Source organism: Equus asinus, chromosome 8, assembly GCF_041296235.1.
Source record: "Equus asinus isolate D_3611 breed Donkey chromosome 8, EquAss-T2T_v2, whole genome shotgun sequence".
NCBI classification, from domain to species: domain Eukaryota; kingdom Metazoa; phylum Chordata; class Mammalia; order Perissodactyla; family Equidae; genus Equus; species Equus asinus.
In genome coordinates, this window is record NC_091797.1 from 73,505,485 (window position 1) to 73,525,374 (window position 19,890).

Below are 19,890 nucleotides of genomic sequence, written 5' to 3' on the forward strand. Positions count from 1 at the left end.
GGCTCAGAGTTGCCAGATCCTCAAATACCTCAAGTCAGAAAACTCAACGTCAAGTAAAATTCCTAAACTTCAATCTTGAAAATGAATGCACAAGATGTAAATCTGTTGGATGGGCCAAATAAAACACACCTGCAGGCCTCACCTGCCCGAGAACCTGGAACGCACATCACATGCGGTGAGGCAGGCGTGTCAGCTCGGGGCTCCATTGTCCATGACATGGCTCCTTGTACAACTTATCCTGTTTACTGAGCACCAGGCACTTTGATGTGCCCTCTGAGCCAGGCAGCACCACCCTCATAATCAGATGGGAGTATTGAAAGTCTAGCCCAGTGCTTATAGCCAGTAAGAGGCAAATCAGGGATTTGAAACTAGGTTTTCACGAATCCAGCTACAGTTCTCCTAACTGTGGTCCTACATGCCTCTCCTTCCGCTTCTCCTCCAGCATATCCACCCTTCCACCTCTCCTGCTTAGAGACACACAGCAGCCAAAGTAACAAGTGGTCCAGATGTCACCATCCAGTCTTCAGCAGCCCCCCGCGGGAGTATCTGCTTCCTAGCCTGCCTCCTTCTGCCTTTAGCGCATAGAAACAGCCAGGAATGAAATGACTGAGCTTGCAGCAGCTCATGCTGGCAATGTGCCTGCTAAGTATTAAGTAAAAGCTGTTGTTTCCCCTACAGACATCTCTGTTTGGGTTTGTATACATCCACATGCTACATACAGAAATGATGTTTAATTAAACACAGTGAGCTGGCTCAAACTATACCCAATGACTGTGATGTACCATTTCCCATCCTCACGTGCCTTCCTGCTGGAACCCCCCAGGAAGGCAGTGGCCAGTGCAGATCTCGCTCATTCTGTCTGATGATGTTGTTAGGATCTGAGGATGCAAGGGCATCTTCTCTCTGACTCTGTTCTTCATCCCTTCTTCCTCAATAGAAAGAATGAAAAACAGCAGAGGCATCAATGGCTTTTGTAATCGCTCAGTAAACTCTCATCACTTGTGATTTATTTTGATTTATGGTTTTTCCATGGAAAAGCCTAACACACTCTCTTTGAGCCTTATTTGTAAGGGTCACTGGTCATGTATGGGAATTGCCGTGTTAAGTGCCTACCACCCAGAAATATTATTTCTTTTATCATCTTCGGAGTCACCTGTAGAGAATATTAAAAGGAGACTGGAGCCTCTCATTAGAGCCATGGACTCGGGGTTGGCAGCTGAAGCTTCTCTGTAGAGACAAGAAGCCTTCCCAAGACTCATTCTAAGCAGGAAGACACTCGTCCATCATCGAGTAGAGTTCAGTCTCAAAGAGGAGAACAAGAGTAACAGACTTCTCAACCTCTGATGTCCCAGCTGTTAATGCCTCTCCGTTACTATATGCATGGATGTGCTGGCTGCCCGGCAAACCGAGGCAGAGATGCACTGTGTCCTTCTTTATCATGCTTCCCAGGCATAGGTTATAAAACTCCTTGGGTTGTTGGAAACTTAGTTAAAGGATTAAAATTGTTAGCTGGTTTTTCAGAGCCATTTTTTTAAAAGAACTTTTCCCTAAAATGATGTCCTAAGCCTACACTTTTCAGTAGAAGATGGTAGAATTGGTAGAAAAAGGAAGAAATACCCTACTTTCCCCCCCAGAATCTAGCTTGCGTCCAGAGGGACATGACCTTCCTTACAGCACTCTGCAAGGTTAGTCCTTATCTCTGCTAAACTAGGAGAGTATGTAAATAGTTCTTTTTCCCCTCAGGCACTTCACACTGGAAGATGCCTGAGGTTCTGCCCAGCAGTGTTGAGAAATTCAACAAAATACAGGTAGTAAGATGTGACTTGATAATTCGCAATCAGTTCCCCTGTTCAAGGCCCTGTCTTCAGAAAGTAACACTGATGACGAATACAAAGCTTATACCGAGTACTTGTAAACCGCGTTCAAGCACCTATGTGGATTAATTAGTTTAATTGTTGCAACCAACATGAGAACTAGGTACAATCCCGATTTCATTTTGCAGTCGTGAAAACTGATACGCCAGCATCAAGTAGCTTCTCCAATGTGAGAAATGTAGTAGGTAGTAGAGCTGGTATTTGAAGCCAGTTAGTCTGGTTTCAGGGTCCGTGCTTGTAGCCTTCCTGCTAAAAAAGCGGTCCAAGCTTAGCTGGAGTGACTGAAAGACGAGCCACTATAACGTTGACCAGGTGGGCGCCAGCACAACCACTGAGCCCAAAACCAGGCCGCCAGTGTCCACCCTCCCGGAGGACAGGAGGAGTGCTGGGCTCAGTAAAAACATCTTGACACTACGGAGGGAGAAGCTTCTTCAAGTATATCATCCTTCGTGTGAGGAACAATGCAGAAAGCAGCACGCACAAATTGGAGGTCCACAGGTTAATTCCAGTCAGAGGATACACACAATGATCCAAAAAGTGACTATATCTCTCTTATCAAAAGATTTAGTTGATTGTCTTACCTAGTTCTGGTTAAAAACCTGAATAAACACTTGCTGAGGCCACTGTATGCAAATTAGCCAGAGTGACCACAACATATTGTGGTCTTGGGATCACTGGAGCGGCTCTGTCCACCTCAGTACCATTGACACCTGGGGCCAGATGGTTCCCTGCTGTGAAGGGCTGTCCTGTGCAGTGTCGGATGTTGACGTGGCCTGGCCTCTGCCCGCTAGATGCCAATAGCAACACCCCGCACCCTTAGAGAGAATACAAAAAAACGTCTCCAGACATTGCTAAATGGCCCCTGGAGGCAGAATATCCGGGCTGAGAACTACTGATGGAGGCTGCAGAAGTTCATCAGAATGTGCGTTCACAGAGGGCTTTACAATTGGAAGAACCATTGAGGTCCAATATCAGGGAAGTCCAGTCTCCAGAATCTGTCACTCTATCTCAGGATATTGACTTCCTCTCATGAGTTCGTTAGGACCATCCTCAAAGGTGAGCTGTGTGAGGTGCTGGGCAGGGAGGAGGCAGCTCACATCTGCCAGCATTGCCTGAAATGACATCCTGGGGCCGTCCCACACTTTCCTGGATTCACACCTGTTTACATCTTTCTTTTAGTTGACCGTGGGTCAGCTCAGATGCCCTGTTTCAACATCTTGGTCAGTGAGGATGACAGACCCCACTGTCTCAGGCAGACCAGGCCCCACCTATACCGGATATTAAAAGTACTATGATAGGGCCATGTGGCACATTTACTAATGCTGCAAGAGCAGAGCCAGCCACCCCACGAGGACACCTAAACACAGGTGGTTCCACATACTAAGCATTGTGGAGCAGCTCTGGCAGCTGTGGAGACGAAAACACGACAACAAAAACACATAGTCCATGCTCTCCAAAGGGGTATTATTGACTGATAACCAACCACCCACAAAGGTTACAAATACTCTCTTTGTTTGTTTGCCTGAACTAATTTTAGAAATAAAGAAAGAAATTTTTAAAAAATAGCCAATTAATTTTGGCTTGTTTTAGAAAAACTGGCAGTTCTGGCCATCCTGGACTCCCATTCCTAACTGCTTCCATGATTGTTACATGGAAACAATCAGTACTGGGGCCTCTGTATTTAAACAGGGAGGTGTTCTTTAGCTCACCAGTCTCTGTATTCCTTCATTTCTCTTACACCCCACCAGTTCACTCATCTCCAGTACACACCTGGGTCTCAGGAAATCTTATTTGAAGACTCAGACTGAGGGTGTCTGATGCCATGTGCTGAGCACCGTGAGAGCTTTATAAACATTCGACTATGGTTATGCCCTCAGAAGCTTATAATGTGGGAGAAAAAATGATCACCACAGAAATCAATGGTCATAGCTGACCAGTGTCCTCGCTTAGTTGAGTTTTCCTTCCCTTTCCAATTTGGAAATTCAGAATGATGACTCCTCCCTGGAAAGTCTCTCTCTTCTGAATGAATTGCAGCATCCTTTTGCTATATACATGTCTCTACTCCTTGCAGTGGTTTTTCAGCACATTATCATAAAGATAAAAACTGATGCAGCCGTATGTGGAGGCCAATGCTCTGGAACCCTGTATCTTCAAAACTTGGCATGTCAAAAGAACAGTAGGTCAGAGCCAGCTTGATTTTGGCAACAAGGACAGCCTGATCGTACCCTGTCCAGATTCACTACCCAAAAGAAATTATGCTGGCTTTACATGGCTGCCTCTGAAATGTAAATATTAAATAGGCTCACAAGAAAGACTGGAATGAAAACTCTGATATGGACATCAAATCACAGCGTGGAGGCATGTCCCCCCTGAGATTAGACTATGTTCTGTCCCATTAGGTTTCCTACTGCCTGGGCAGCTCATGGTGCAATTTACTGCTTCCATCTGCAAGCTCTTCTCCCCCTCAGAGAGAGAGCAGGACCTTATAATCATCAGTTAGAATGATCTGCTTTATCAGCCAAGAGTGGAAATTTTCCAGAGCCAGGGATGGTTCACGGGAATACGGTAAATTTGACAAGTCTGCCTGAATTCCATGGTGACCTTTCTCTTGGTTTCTTAGAAATGGCCCTACACCTAGTTCCATCCATGAGAAATGCCTTAAGAAAATAGGGATGGGATGGGGCCCCCCAAATGGGCAATGGGCGGTTATGTGAAATCCTAGTAAGCACTGCACTCATGATGAAAGACTGAGTTGTTTGCCCTGAGATCAGAAATGGCAAGGATAGTCACTTGTACTACTTTTATTTCAACATTGTTCTAGAGATCTTAACCACTGCAAAAAAAGAAAAATAGCAAAATAAAATAAAATAAGGAAAATAGGCCTGGAGGTCAGAAAGAAGTGAAATTGTCCCTATTTACAGGTGATAGAAAATCTCAGATAATCTACCAAACAGTTACTAAAATTTAAAAATATATACATGTTTGCAAGGTTGTGGATACAAGCTTAAAAAATAATCAGTTGGACAATCTAGAAGAAATGGATAAATTCTTAGACTCATACAATCTCCCAAAACTGAACCAAGAAGAAATAGAGAATCTGAATAGACCAATCACAAGTAAAGAGGTTGAAACAATAATAAAAGAAACCTCCCAAACAAATACAAGTCCAGAACCAGATGGCTTCTCTGGAGAATTCTACCAAACATTCAAAGAAGATTTAATACCTATCCTTCTCAAACTATTCCAAAAAATTGAAGAAGAAGGAATACTTCCTAACACATTTTATGAGGCCAATATCACCCTGAACCAAAAGCCAGACAAGGACAACACAAAGAAGGAAAATTACAGGCCAATATCACTGATGAACATAGATGCAAAAATCCTCAACAAAATATTGGCAAACTGAACACAGCAATACATTAAAAGGATCATATATCATGATCAAGTGGAATGTATTCCAGGGACACAGGGATGGTTCAACATCCGCAAATCAATCAATGTGCTACACCACATTAACAAAATGAGGAATAAAAACCACATGATCTTCTCAATAGACGCAGAGAAAGCATTTGACAAGATCCAACATCCATTTATGATAAAAATTCTCAATAAAATGGGTATAGAAGGAAAGTACTTCAACATAATAAAGGCCATATATGACAAACCCACAGCCAACATCGTACTCAGTGGGGAAAGACTGAAAGCCATCCCTCTGAGAACAGGAACAAGATAAGGTGCCCACTTTCATCACTCCTATTCAACATAGTACTGGAGGTTTTGACCAGAGCAATTAGGGAAGAAAAGGAATAAAAAGGGGTGGGCCCTGTGGCCGAGTGGTTAAGTTTGAACACTCCGCTTTGGTGCCCCAGGGATTCGCCAGTTTGGATCCTGGGCATGGACATGGCACTGCTCATCAAGCCATGCTGAGGTGGCATCCCACATGCCACAACTAGAAGGATCCGCAACTGAAAAAATATACAACTATATACTGGAGGAATTTGGGGAGAAAAAGCAGGAAAAACAAGAAAAGAAGATTGGCAACAGTTGTCAGCCCAGGTGCCAATCTTTAAAAAAAAAAAAAAGAAAGAAAGAAATGAGGATCTCTTGTTTAAAAGACAAAATAAAAGTTATCCAAATTGGCAAGGAAGAAATGAAACTCTTGCTGTTTTCAGACAACATGATTTTATATATAGAAAACCTTAGAGAACCCATCAAAAAACTATTAGAAATAATCAACAACTACAGTAAAGTTGCAGGGTATAAAATAATCTTACAAAAATCAGTCATATTTCTATTCTCTAATAACAAACTAACAGAAAGAGAACTCAAGAATGCAATCCCATCAAAAAGAACAAAATATCTAGGAATAAATTTAACCAAGGAAGTGAAAGACCTATACAATGAAAGCTATAAGACATTATTGAAAGAAATCAATGATGACATAAAGAAATGGAAAGATACTCCATGCACATAGATTGGAAGAATAAATATAGTTAAAATGTTCATACTATCTAAAGCAATCTACAGACTCAATGCAATCCCAATCAGAATCCCAACGACATTCTTCACAGAAATAGAACAAAGAATCTTAAGATTCATATGGGGCAACAAAAGACCTCGAATAGCTAAAGCAATCCTGAGAAAGAAGAACAAAGCTGGAAGCATCACAATCCCTGACTTCAAAATAGACTACAAAGCTACAGTAATCAAAACAGCATGGTACTGGTATACAAACAGACACACAGATCAATGGAACAGAATTGAAAGCCCAGAAATAAAACTGTACATCTATGGACAGCTAACCTTCGACAAAGGAGCTAAGAACACACAATGGAGAAAGGAAAGCCTCTACAACAAATGGTGTTGGGAAAACTGGGCAGACATATGCAAAAGAATGAAAGTAGACCATTATCTTTCGCCATACACAAAAATCAACTCAAAATGGATTAAAGACTTGAAGGTAAGATATGAAACCATAAAACTCTTAGAAGAAAATATAGACAGTACACTTTTTGACCTCAGTCTTAGAAGGATCTTTTTGAATACTATGTCTACTAAGACAAGGGGAACAAAAGAAAAAATAAACAAATGGGACTTCATCAGACTAAAAAGCTTCTGCAAGGCAAAGGAAATCAGGAACAAAACAAAAGGACAACCCACCAACTGGGAGAAAATATTTGTAAATCATACATCCAACAAAGAGTTAATCTCTAAAATATATAAAGAACTCACACAACTCAACAACAAAAAAGCAAACAACCTCATCAAAAAATGGGCAGAGGATGTGAACAGACATTTGTCCAAAGAAGATAGACAGATGGCCAACAGGCACGTGAAAAGCCGTTCAACATCACTAATCATCAGGGAAATGCAAATCAAACCTACAATGAGATATTGCCTTACACTTGTTAGAATGGCTACAATTACCAAGACAAAAAATAACAAATGTTGGGGAGGATGTGGAGAAAAGGGAACCCTCATACACTGCTGGTGGGAATGCAAACTTGTGTAGCTACTGTGGAAAACAGAATGGAGGTTTCTGAAAAAAATAAAAATAGAAATACCATACAACCCAGCTATCCTACTACTAGGTATTTATCCAAAGAACTTGAAATCATCAATTCAAAAGACTTATGCACCCCTATGTTCATTGCAGAATTATTCACAATAGCCAAGACGTGCAAGCAACCCCAGTGCCCATCGACTGATGAAAGGATAAAGAAGATGTGGTATATATATATACAATGGAATACCACTCAGTCATAAAAAAGACAAAATCGTCCTATTTGCAACAACATGGATGGAACTTCAGAGGATTAAGTTAGGTGAAATAAGCCAGACAGAGAAAGACAAACAGCATATGATTTCACTTATATGTGGAAGATAAATAAATACATGGACAAAGAGAACAGATTAGTAGTTACCAGAGAGGAAGGGTGTTGGGGTGTGGGCATAAGGGGTAAAAGGGCACATATATATGGCAACTGACAAATAATAATGTACAACTGAAATTTCACAATGTTATAAACTGTTATAACCTCAATAAAACAAAACAAAACAAAATGAAAAATAATAATCAGTTAGACATACTTTCAGCAGCCAATTGGAAAATGAAATTAACAGAAAATTACAGTAGGTCTAAAACATAAAATACCTAGGAATAAATCTAACAGAAACATTCAAGATTTGGACACTACAAAACATTGCTGAGAGAAATGAAAGAAAACCTATATAAGTAAAAAGATGTACCATGTTCACAGATGGAAGACCTCAGTGTCATTAAGATGTTAATTCTCCTTTATTGATCTATAAATTCAAGGTAATCCACATCAACATCCCAGCAGACTGTTGGTCGAAATTGACAAGCTGATTCTACAATTTGCATGGAAATTCAAACAACCTAGAATAACCAAAACATTTTTTTTTTAAAGAACAAAGTTGGAGGACGTAGCTTGCCTGATTTCAAGGCTTACTCTAAAGTAACAACACTCAAGATATAATTGGAAAAAGGTTAATATATTCATCAACAGCATTCAGAAATAGACTCACATATGTATGGTCTTAATCTCTGACAAAGGTACCGAGACAATTCAACAGAGAAAAGGAAGCTTTTTCAATAAATGCTGCTGCATCAACTGGATATCTGTATTAAAAAGCAAACAGTGAATGCTGTCTTTAACTTACACCATAGGTAAAAAGTAACACACAATGTATCATGCAGCTACAAACAATCTCGTAAAGTTAAAACATTTCTAGAAGAAAATACATGACAAATTGTTGGCAAACGTGACTACGGAAAATGTTTCTTAGATAAAACGCTAAATGTAAGAATCACAAAAAATGATTTCTTGGACTTCATCAAAATTTAAAACTTCTGGTCTTTGAAAAATACCACCAAGAAAACAAAAAGGCAGCACAACCAGAAGGACCTACAACTAGAATATACAACTATGTACTGGGAGGCTTTGGGGAGAAGAAGAAGAAAAACAAAAAAAAAAGAAGAAAAAGAAAATTGGCAACAGATGTTAGCTCAGATGCCAATCTTTAAAAAAAAGAAAGAAAGAAAACAAAAAGGCAAACAACAAACTTAGAGAAAATATCATAGCACATATACCAGATAAAGACATGGGGTGGCAGTCAGTTGGAAACATTAGGGATGAATGAGGCCAAGATGCTGATGCTGAAGCCAGCACTTTCCACAGTCAGGGCATCTCAGGTCCTCAACCCTCTATTTCTTACAGTGTTGGATGCCTGGGAGTCCCCGGGAGTAGAGTAGGGTCAGCCAGATGTAAGGTCATGCTTCGCCAAGTGATGCCATTGACAGGTAAAACTCATGCAGGAGGTGTGGACGGCTGACCTCGGCCCCAATCTCCTTCCTTCTGGTATTTTGGATAATACACGTATATTCACACATACACACATAGAGAGTTGGGATGATAGCTTTCTATTTATAAATACAGTAATTCCAGGGAAGGAGAGAAGAGAATGCAATCAGAGAACGGTACATTAAGGCTTCAACTGCCTCTGTTATGTCTTATTTCTTTAAAGAAACCACAGAATATTTAGTGAAATATGAAGATTTTGTGAAGAAATGTGAAGATTTAGTGAAATATGCAGAAGTGAAATAAGAAGATACAATACAGGTCATTCAAACATGAGTGTCTGATATACTCTAGTCTGCAGTTTCCTGTAAACTGGAAATGCTGTATTCAAAAACAGAAAGCTACCATTGTAGTTCTCTGTGGTTCGGTGGATTGCGCAGCTGTTGTTTGAATCTCAACATCATACTTTGATCAGAAATGCTGAGAAGTTCCCTATCTGACGCCAAATTCATCTCAGAATATTTAAACCAAACCACTACCCCTCTTTTGCAATGACAGGAACATTATTTTGGCTTCTTTTTCTTCTTTTTTCTAGTAAGGCGGAATCGTCCTCGCAGGTTGGTTGGAGTGACCTTGTTTCTGCTTAGCCCACGCTTCTCCAGAGCCAGAAACAGTAAATCTTGATAAGGAGCCAATGTCTGGGGGCTTCGGTTTTCCCAGCTGCCAAATACACCACCATTTCTCATACTCACAGCTCGTCCTAACTTTCCGCTCACTTCATTCTGTGGAAATCACCACGACAAGTCTGGGAACAGCTAAGACAACTGACCCCATCACATGGGTTTTCTTCTGTCTCTCTTTCTCCTTGACAACATCCCAAACCCTTCCAGGAAACGGAAGCACAGAAATCATCTTATGCTGGTTCTCTATATGAGCCTTTCCGAGTTGTCCCTCTCTTATTTTCCCCTTAATTATCCAAAGTGAAAGATCTTATCATGCATAATAACTTAAATATCTCTTGTAAGCATATGCTGTTTCTAAGTCCCCTAACGTGAAAAGATAAACCTGTGCTCATTGACTTAAGAAAGAGTGTGACAGATCCTGATGATAACCACAAAGGATGTGCATTAGTCTTTAACTCTTTGCCCCTGGGGTGGATGTTTTTGGGTCTGTCTGAGCCAGGAACTGGGAAATCTGCATTTTGATTTAATTTAATGCAACTTTGAATAAATAATATTTTCTCATATGATTAAAAGTTCATAAAGTATACAATGTTATAGAGTGAAAATTCCCCTCCCTCTGATGTACCCTAGATCACTCACCTCTCCCTGCAGATCAATGGTATTATTATCAGTTTCTTTATTAATCTGGCACAGATGTTCAATGCACCTGAAAATGAACAAATGTGTGTGTTCCTTCACCCGGGTTTTGCACAAATGGTGCCCCTGTGCACATCTATAACACTTGGTCTGGCCCAAAGGTAAGAGGAGCCCTGGAGGTTCTCCACAGTGGCCAGGGAAGCCCTGACCCGGAAGTGATGCACACCAGTTCTGCTACAATCTCATTGGTCAGTGCAGTCACATCCTCATCTGACCACAAGGGAGCCAGCAGCGCAATTGCACCATTTGCCCAGAAGGTTAAGCACCAGGATGGTTGGTGAACAGCCTCATTGACATGAGGAAATCAATGCTTAGGGGAGCCAGGGTCCACACCCTGCTCTGAGGACTCAGACCTGATTGTAACCCCCCGTCACTGATTCATGGATTTCCCTTTTATTGAGAACCTATCTCAAACATGGTAGCACAAACAATGAGGGCAGGAAAGAGGAGGACCCTTACACAGAGCCCTCGACTTCGCAAAACGTTTCTGCTTCCACATGAAGCAGACCCTCAGCATTAGGAAGAGCCTCAGTTACCACGGTGCCTTCATTGCCTAGAGGGCAGACTGGCTTCTCCAGATAAGAACAGCCACAAAGGAGGCCAGAGTACCAGTTCCATGCCCTGTGCATGCTGGTTAGCCAGCTTCTCCACAGAGGCCTTGGAGGAAAACCAAAACTTCAGCTATCTGCAGACTACACTGGTCACCAGGGGACCAACTAGCAGCTGCATCTGAGATGAGTAACAATGCATTCCCGCTCCTGACTTGCCCTGGCATCTCAGGAGCAACATCTTCATGCACAAAGGCTGACACTGAGGTTTCCATTCAGGAAACTCTAACAATTAGATGGCACAGGCTTCATTCATAGCTGAGATGGCAACAACTAGGCCCAAGATGGGCTGGCTGGAGAAGGCAGGGTCAAAAGTGTGCTCAGATAAATGAGCACGAGCATCTCACTGCCATTGCTTTGGGGTATTCAGTGGAGGGGGACAAAGAGATGGAGCTAAAAGGTTCAAGAATCATGGAATTCATCCCTGCAGCCTAGAAATTTCCCATGAGCTCCAAAAACCTATATCCAGTTGTCTCTTCTACATCTCCATTTACGTGTCTAACCTGCATTTCAAACTTAAAATGCCCAAGACTGAAATCCCCTCTCCACCACCTCCACCCACCATGTGCTCTTCCTATAATCTGCATCTCAGTTAACGGCCCCTCCATCCTTCCAGCCTAAAACTTTGGCCATCTTTGACCCTTCCCTTTCCTTAGCAGCTCACATCAAACTATCAGTAACCCCTTGTCAGTTCTACCCAGAAAACATATATAAAAGTCTACTAGTACAAGCCACAGAATGGGAGAAAAATTTTGCAAATCATACACCTGATAAGGAGCTCTTCACTGAAATGGCCCCTTCTAAGTGAGGTCTTCCCTGAAGGCTTCACCTAAAATTCCCTCATCCGGGCTGGTACTCCCCATCCTCCATCCCTGTTTTGTTTTGGGTTTTTTTTGCAGAGAACTTAACATCTAACATACTATATATTTTACTTATTTACCACTTTTATTCTGTGCCCCACCCCTGATGGAGAATGTCCTAAGGGCAGAAACTGTATCTATTATGCCTGCCGCTGTTCCTCCAATAGTGGTTGGCACATGGGAGGCACTCCATAAACATATCAAGAACAAGTGCGTGAACGAATAGCTCGGCTGTGAATGTCAGAGTAAAGTCACCGCCACATGTTTTCCTTTCATCTTCCTGTCAGCTCAAATTTCTAGTCCTGGCCTAGGAACTCACCACTGCCCACATCCCTGTCCCTGTCTTGGTCTTACTGCCCATCAGTCATCTGCCCAAATCTTCTTCTTTGGATTTCAGACTCTTGGCAGACAAGTTAATGCCCACTGTCCCTTAACAGAGTCAGAGATTTCCTTTGTCTGGGAGAGGTTTACAAGGGCAAAGCCAGGATCCTGAAATCTCGAGTAGCCAAGCATGAGGTTTGTCCCTGCCTTTCATTGGTCTCCATGCTTCTGGCGCAACAATATTCTCCTGGAGCATTTATTAAGCACCTAAAGAGTACCCAGCCCCAGCACAGAGGGCGGCTGTAAGACCTGGGCCCTGTCCTTGAGTCAGCTCACTCTCTGGTGCTGGAGATCTGAGAGTCTACTGAGGCTGCGTGTTCAACTTCTTGAAAGCAAAGACTAGACCAAGTCCATTGCCAAATCCCCCATGGTGTTGTGAGGCAATTAGTGCTCAAGAAATATTTGTCAGTCTCAAAAATTAGAGTGAGCCGCTGAAGGTGACAATACGGGAACAGTCATCACAGCCTAGACAAAGTGACTTCGACTGGATGTCCATCAGCAAGGCAGCAGTGGAATTCGAAGGCTCTGAAGTCAGGTCTTGTTACAGTTGACTGAACACTGCCAAGGAGAGTGAAGGTGACCTTTCCCACGGCGGGTCACAAGCCACAGGGGTCCCAGCTTTCTCCAAGAAAACCAAAGCACATGACACCATAGAAATACCAGTAATAACCAGTGGTGACTTAAATGTCACTAGAGCAAAGACAGAAATTAAATACAAGACCAAAAGAAAAATATATATACATAACACACACATGCATGCACACACATGGATTCATACACATGCACACATGCATGCACACACATACATATATACACACGCATGCACACATGTGCATGCATACACGTGCCTGTGTGCACACATGACGCATACATGCATGCACAGATACATATACGCGTGCGTGCATACACACATATATTCAGGAGAAAGAGCACAAGTGAACTATTTAAAAACTAGTTCACACAGAGGACATGTCCTGTGCATCCTCTAAGAGCAAGAGCTACAAAGACAAACGTAACCAGTGCCTCCAGCCCCAGGAACCCTGAGGATTGAGTGAGGGAGCAACCATTAGCCCACCAGTGGAATAGCAATCTGAATACCATTTGAGTCAAAATCAAATCAGAATTCTCAAAATGTTCAATTAACCTGAGGTCTTGGCAACACTTCTCATCTGGGCAGAAATTCAATGGAAAGGATTTGCTGGCTCTTGTAAACCCAAAGTGTGTAAATAGTCCTAAGTGACGAGCTCTGCTTCAGAAGAAATGAAACACTCTGTCTCTAATTAACAAAAATCCAATAATTCTGTCACATCTCCTGCTGGGCTCATTGTGTTAATTACAAAAGTCTCAAACTCATTCTTACAGGATGGAGTTTCCCAACCCGGGCACTATTGACATGGTAGACGGGATAACTATTTGTTGTAAAGGCCACTGTCCTGGGCATTGTAGGATGGTCAGCAGCTTTCCTGGCTTCTATCCACTGAATGCCAGTAACATCCCAGTGTGACAACCAATAAGGTATCCACACATTGCCCAATGTCCTCTTGGGGACAAAATGCTCCCAAGTTGCAAACTGCTGGCCTAGGATAAGTATTCTAAAGTACTTCAATCTAACCATGCAATTAGAAAGAACTGTGTGGATATAATTTCTTTTACTTCTCCTTTGCCGATTAGATCAATTCAAGCAGTCCTGAAACATTTTCTGTGGAATTGTGCCCATATCCTCACCAGGAGTAGTTTGATGAGGGAAAAGTTATTCTAACTGAGCAATTATGAGTAAATGCATGCATGAGGTGATGGCAAATAGTGATAAAAAGTGACGTGTTTCTCTCTTGTGCCTTAAGACTTGCTCATGGGTCCAGTTAGACGACATGAAAACAAAAGAAATGGCCTCCATGTTCATTATTTGAGTGGTTGTTTTTCTGGGTCCCAGGGAAGGGAAATGAGTTCCCTCTGTGTTCCGGAACACATCAACAGAGCTGGGAAAGATGGTTTTCAGAGACAGCATCAGTAGTGCATTTTCAGACATGACAAGCACTCCAAGTAATGACAAAATCTGGATGGGAGTCAGTGCCAGGCCAGGCCCTGGAGGACAAAGACCACTAATGGGCCTCAGAATGAAAGGTCACGTCCCTTCTGATGGCTGAGCTGGCCTGACTCCGCCCACACTACACTAATGAGGGACCATGGGCCATTTGATGGCCACCGGGGAGACAGACCTTTACCGTTGTGAGCATGCCCCCATTTTCCTCCCCACTTGTCACCACAGAGGAGGGTCAAGAGTGCACCAGGAAATGAACACAGCCTCCTGGGGGTGCCGGTCTCAGGCCCAACACCTCAACAAAGAGTCAATTTCTACTTCAGCCCTGAACATCCAAGGTCAGAGCCCCGGGAGCCAGTGTCTTTGAAAACTCTGTTGAGTCCAAAGCAAAGACGTGTCCTCTTTCTGATCTAGGCTGACCGACTCACTCTAATGAGGGGATTAGAGTCTGGAGACCATGCTCTCTGAATACAGAATCAGAACACATGGCCTATTAGGTGTCATCTTATTAAAGGAGCATAATGTTGGAAGTTAGAACTGTCCTAGAAACTCTAGGTCATCACACCCATGAGGAAACAAGACACTGAAGACACACAATCACCAACGTCAGTCCTGCATAAGCATGTACCTTGGGCAGACACACATCCAGTTGACACACAGTCAATGCTGAACAGCAGACTGTTCTGGGCACCGAATAGACAGTGGTGAACAAGGCAAGGATGGCCCCTGCTCCTTACAGTCTACTGGGAGGAGACAAGCAATGCACAAAGGAGAAATAAAGGAGAGAATTAGTAGATGGTGAGGTGATAGTCTCGAGCTCCCAGCCTTCTCAGCACACAACAGGAGTGCGCTTCCTGCCCCTGTGGTGGGGTCCCCTGTAGTCGGTTCTCTGACTGCTTCATGAGCAGAAGTGATGGGTCTCAAGTGCAGACAGGAGCATTTCATTGTCAGTACAAGACCCTCCCAAGATTGGTGACATCCAAAATGGTGGCTACCCCTTCAGCCTCCTGGGCAACGATGGCCATCAGAGTCATGTGGCTGACCTGAGACAGCCCGATGGTGTGAATGACAAATAAATCTGTGTCATATAAAGCCACTGAGGGGCCGGCCCCGTGGCCGAGTGGTTAAGTTAGCATGATCCGCTTCCACGGCCGAGGGTTTCGCTGGTTCGGATCCTGGGGGCAGACACGGCACCACTCATCAGGCCATGCTGAGGCAACACCTCACATGCCACAACTAGAAGGACCCACAACTAAAAAAAATATGCAACTATGTGCCAGGGGCCTTTGGGGAGAAAAAGGAAAAATAAAATCTTTAAAAAAAACAAAAAAGCCACTGAGATTTTAAGGTTGTTTGACACCTGAGCATAAACTAGTCTATTTTGCTGATACAGAGACAACGCAAAGACAAAGACGTCAAGGAGAGAAGAATAGTTTAGATAGAGTAGTAAGGGAAGCTTCTCTGAGGGTGTGATATCTGAGTTGAGATCTCAAGGTCTGAGACATGGAACAGCAAGAACAAAGGTACTGAGATAGCAATGGCTTTTCATGTCCAAGCAACCTACATGCACACACGCACATGCGCATATGCACACATACATACACACCCCTACACAAAGCTGCAGGTGGAATGAGACATGTAGGAGGCGGGGGAGGGGGAAGGGCTGCCCTGCGGATCCCCCAGCACGAAAACCCAGGAGATCCCGTCCATCAGTGGTCCGAGTCCGTTTGGTAAATATTGCACAATCTAAGCATTGACTGCATTTTCCAGAGGGCATTCTCAAATTTGGTCCTTCTTTGGGTGCAGAGATCTAAGACCTTCTGATTGACCATTAGAGTAAATTATAAGCAAGATGCATTTCAACCACTGAAAGAACGAGAGCTGAGAGCAGTGCAGGCTTCCCCAGTCAGGTGCAGTTTATACTCTGACCATGGCCCTGACACTTAGTGTTTTAACTCACTACCTTGAGTACCGTCCAAGGAACTGGGTCAGATGCATTTTTCAATAATATCCCAAAAGGATATTACTGAGGAAGTTACTATCACTGTCAAATGACACAAAATTTGAAACAGGATTAGAAAAGTTAAGGGACATGCCCAAGGTAGGACAGTCAATAAGTAGTTGAACCAAGATCCCAAGCTATTCTGACTTCAGAGTTCATTTTGCTATACCACGTCACCTCTGGACTAGAACTGCGTCCAGTTTGGGGCTTACTGTTCTGCTGCCACAGAATCAAACAGAGAATCTGCATACACTCCGAGGGACCCACTAGTCAAAAGCAGGGTGTCGACACCTAGCGGGCACAAGCTCCTTCCATTTGCAACAGTTCTGACAGGGCCATGAGACTTGTCACACCTTCCCTCTGATGGAGTCCTTCTCCGGTGTTCCAGAAATCCACTAATGGAGAATAGATGAAAATTGCTGTGTCTGTGCTCTAACATTTCAGGAGCATCCTTGTCCACCTTCGGGCAGAGTGATATCTCAGGTATTTACAACCCTCCAGCCCAAACTAATCTATGACTTCCAGCTTCAAACGGAAACGGAGAAAAAAAGCAAATGTCCCCAAAACATCCCAGAAAATCCTGACCCTGAATTCCTCCTTAGACCACTCTGTCATCTGGTATTTTGATCTGAGCCACAGAGGTATCCAGGTACAGGACAAGATGACTCTGATTTCCTACATCTTTGTGTGGCCAGCCCTCCTGCTCCCATCCCAAACTCTTTGTCATTGCGGTTCCCATGCTGGTGGACAAATAAAAGTAAAACACAGAGGATCTAGATGGCTTAATTCCAATATAATGGAGTTATATTCCAAACATATCAGAGATATTAATTAATTCCAAATAACATATTTGTCTCTGTTCATGCAGAATAGAAGAAATCTCAACCCCAAATAGTGAGGGCAGGGAGAGGTGCAGGTGAAAGTCTTCAAACGTTAACCAGACATTTTGGGGAGTTTAAAGCCGAGGACGGCACGCACCTTCCCAGGAATCCACTAAGGAGCCTGTGCTCTGCCATCCAGTCTCCTCCGGAACCAGTCAGGTGCCTGTGCTAACTCCTTCTCAGCAGCAAAGGACCCAGAGCATCAGGACAGGACCTCAAAGCCAAGCCGCCCTGACAGCCTTGCGCTTCTGCAGCAATGAATGCCTCCCTAGGACTCCTCTTTCTCCTAAGAGAATCAACTCAGCAACTAAAATCTGCCTGAATTCATCCGAACCCTCAACCCTCTGAGCTCCTCTACCCCGGGATCAGCCAGGCTGGTGTTTACATCAGAGTCAAAAGATATTGCACACAGATGGCCTAATCTCAGTCATTTCTCTGTTGGAAAGTCGTGCCACTTATGGCTAATACATGCTGATAATCACATTCAAAATGTGATTAAACGCCACGAGCCAAGAATGCCTATAATGCTTAACAGACTGATTAGCGAGAGAGGGGAGCTGCAAACTACACTCAGAGTAAATGGAATGTTTTAAATTACACTAGCTGATTTATCACCATTCTGTTTTTAGTGCAATGGTTTGTTACACATATAACTAATAATGCTAAATAGTGAAATGTCAAGCTTCTACTCAATAGCCTCATTTAAATGAAATTTGTATTCATTGTCCTTCTAATTATTTTCCCAGCCATCTGACCAGAAGACTTCCCTACACCATAGTGAAACGTCCATCTCCCTACACAGCAATAATTAAAATACACCAGTCCTTGAGAAGTCACAGTGATTGCAGGAGGGAACTTGCCAATAGATTTTCTGCTAAGGCATAAGTTTTTATTTCTTTCCAAGAGGACATTTTGAAAATAATTTAGAAATTACAAACTAGTCACTTACTAATCAAATTGTCACTAGACCATGTTTTTAATTACAAGCACCACCTCCAAATGGACAGCATAATTGACAGGTCCTCCTTTCAAGGCATCTGTCCAGATTCCTATAGAAACTCACCGCTATGATCTTCCTACACAGCTCAAGTCTCTGTTTAGCCTCATTCACAATAAGCAAACAGTTCCTGAGCACCTGGAGACAGATTCTTCCGGCCTGGAGGCAGGTACAGGCCGTGAAACTGTGCTACCCTAAAAGTATTGCCGTTTACAAATCATGGGTCAGGCACATGCGCTGGGTACGTGAGCTGGCTCCCCACTACTTCCAACCCTAGCCCGGCTCTCTTCCACATAGTGTGGGTGGGGCTGACCCCACTCCCCAAGTGCAGGAGGGGGCACGTGGCCTCTGCCCAGCCCATCAGAGCAGACCACCCACCTGGGCAGAGATGCCTGTGAGAGCCTATGGGGGCAGAGCATCATGTGCAAGACGTTAAAAGAAACGTTTAGGAATTGTAGGTAGAGAGCACCTCTCTCTCCTTCTGGGACCTAGAGCTCTAGGGAGCTGAGCCTGGAGCTGCTAGAGGTTGGGTCATGATGAAAGTCTGCCAGAGATGAAGCCCACACGGAAAGAGGCAGAGCCAAGAGATGGTGAGAAAGTTGGTCCTGATGTAAACATTTGAGATTCTGGACCCAGTATGCCTCTTTTTCATTTTTTTAATAGATTTTACTTTTAGAGAAGTTTTAGGTTAACAACGAAATTGAGCAGACAGTACAGAGATTTCCCATATACCTCCCACCCCCACACATGCACAGCCTCCCCCATTATCAACATCTCGTGCCAGATGGTACATTTGTTACAACTGATGAACTTACACTGACACATCGTTGTCACTCAAAGGCCACAGGGTTCACTCTCGTATGTTCTATGAGTTTTGGCAAATGTACAATGACATGTATCTACCATCATAATATCACACAGAGCAGTTTCACTGTCCTATAAACCCTCTGTGCTCCACCTGCTCATTCCTCCCCCCAAGCCCTGGCGTCCACTCGCCTTCTTACTGTCTCCATAGTTTTGCCTTTTCCAAAATGTTGTATGGTTGGAATCATACACTATGTAGCCTTTTCAGATCAGCTTCTTTCACTTAGTGACATGCATTTAAGGCTCTTCTATGTCTTCTCACGACTTGATAGTTCATTTCTTTTTAGCACTGAATGGTATTCCATTGTCTGGATGGACCATGTTTTATTTATCCACCCACCTACTGAAGGACATCTTGATTGCTTCCAAGTTTTGGCAATTATGAATAAAGCTGCTATAAACATCTGTGTGCAGTTTTTTGTGTGGACAGTTTTCAACTCATTTGGGTGACTGGGGTTTTTAGTTCCATGACCCTCTAATTATTGTTATTAATCAAGCCACTGAGAGTCGGGTTTTCTGTCATTTGTAATCACAGGAGTCCTCACCGCACAACTATCTCCCGGGTTATATGTGATTTCATCAGAAACCACCTGCGCAGCCTCAGGTGCGTCACTACATCTCAGCCTGGTTTCACCCTCTTTCAGAGGGATAAGAATATCCTCACTCAGCACATCACAGAATGGT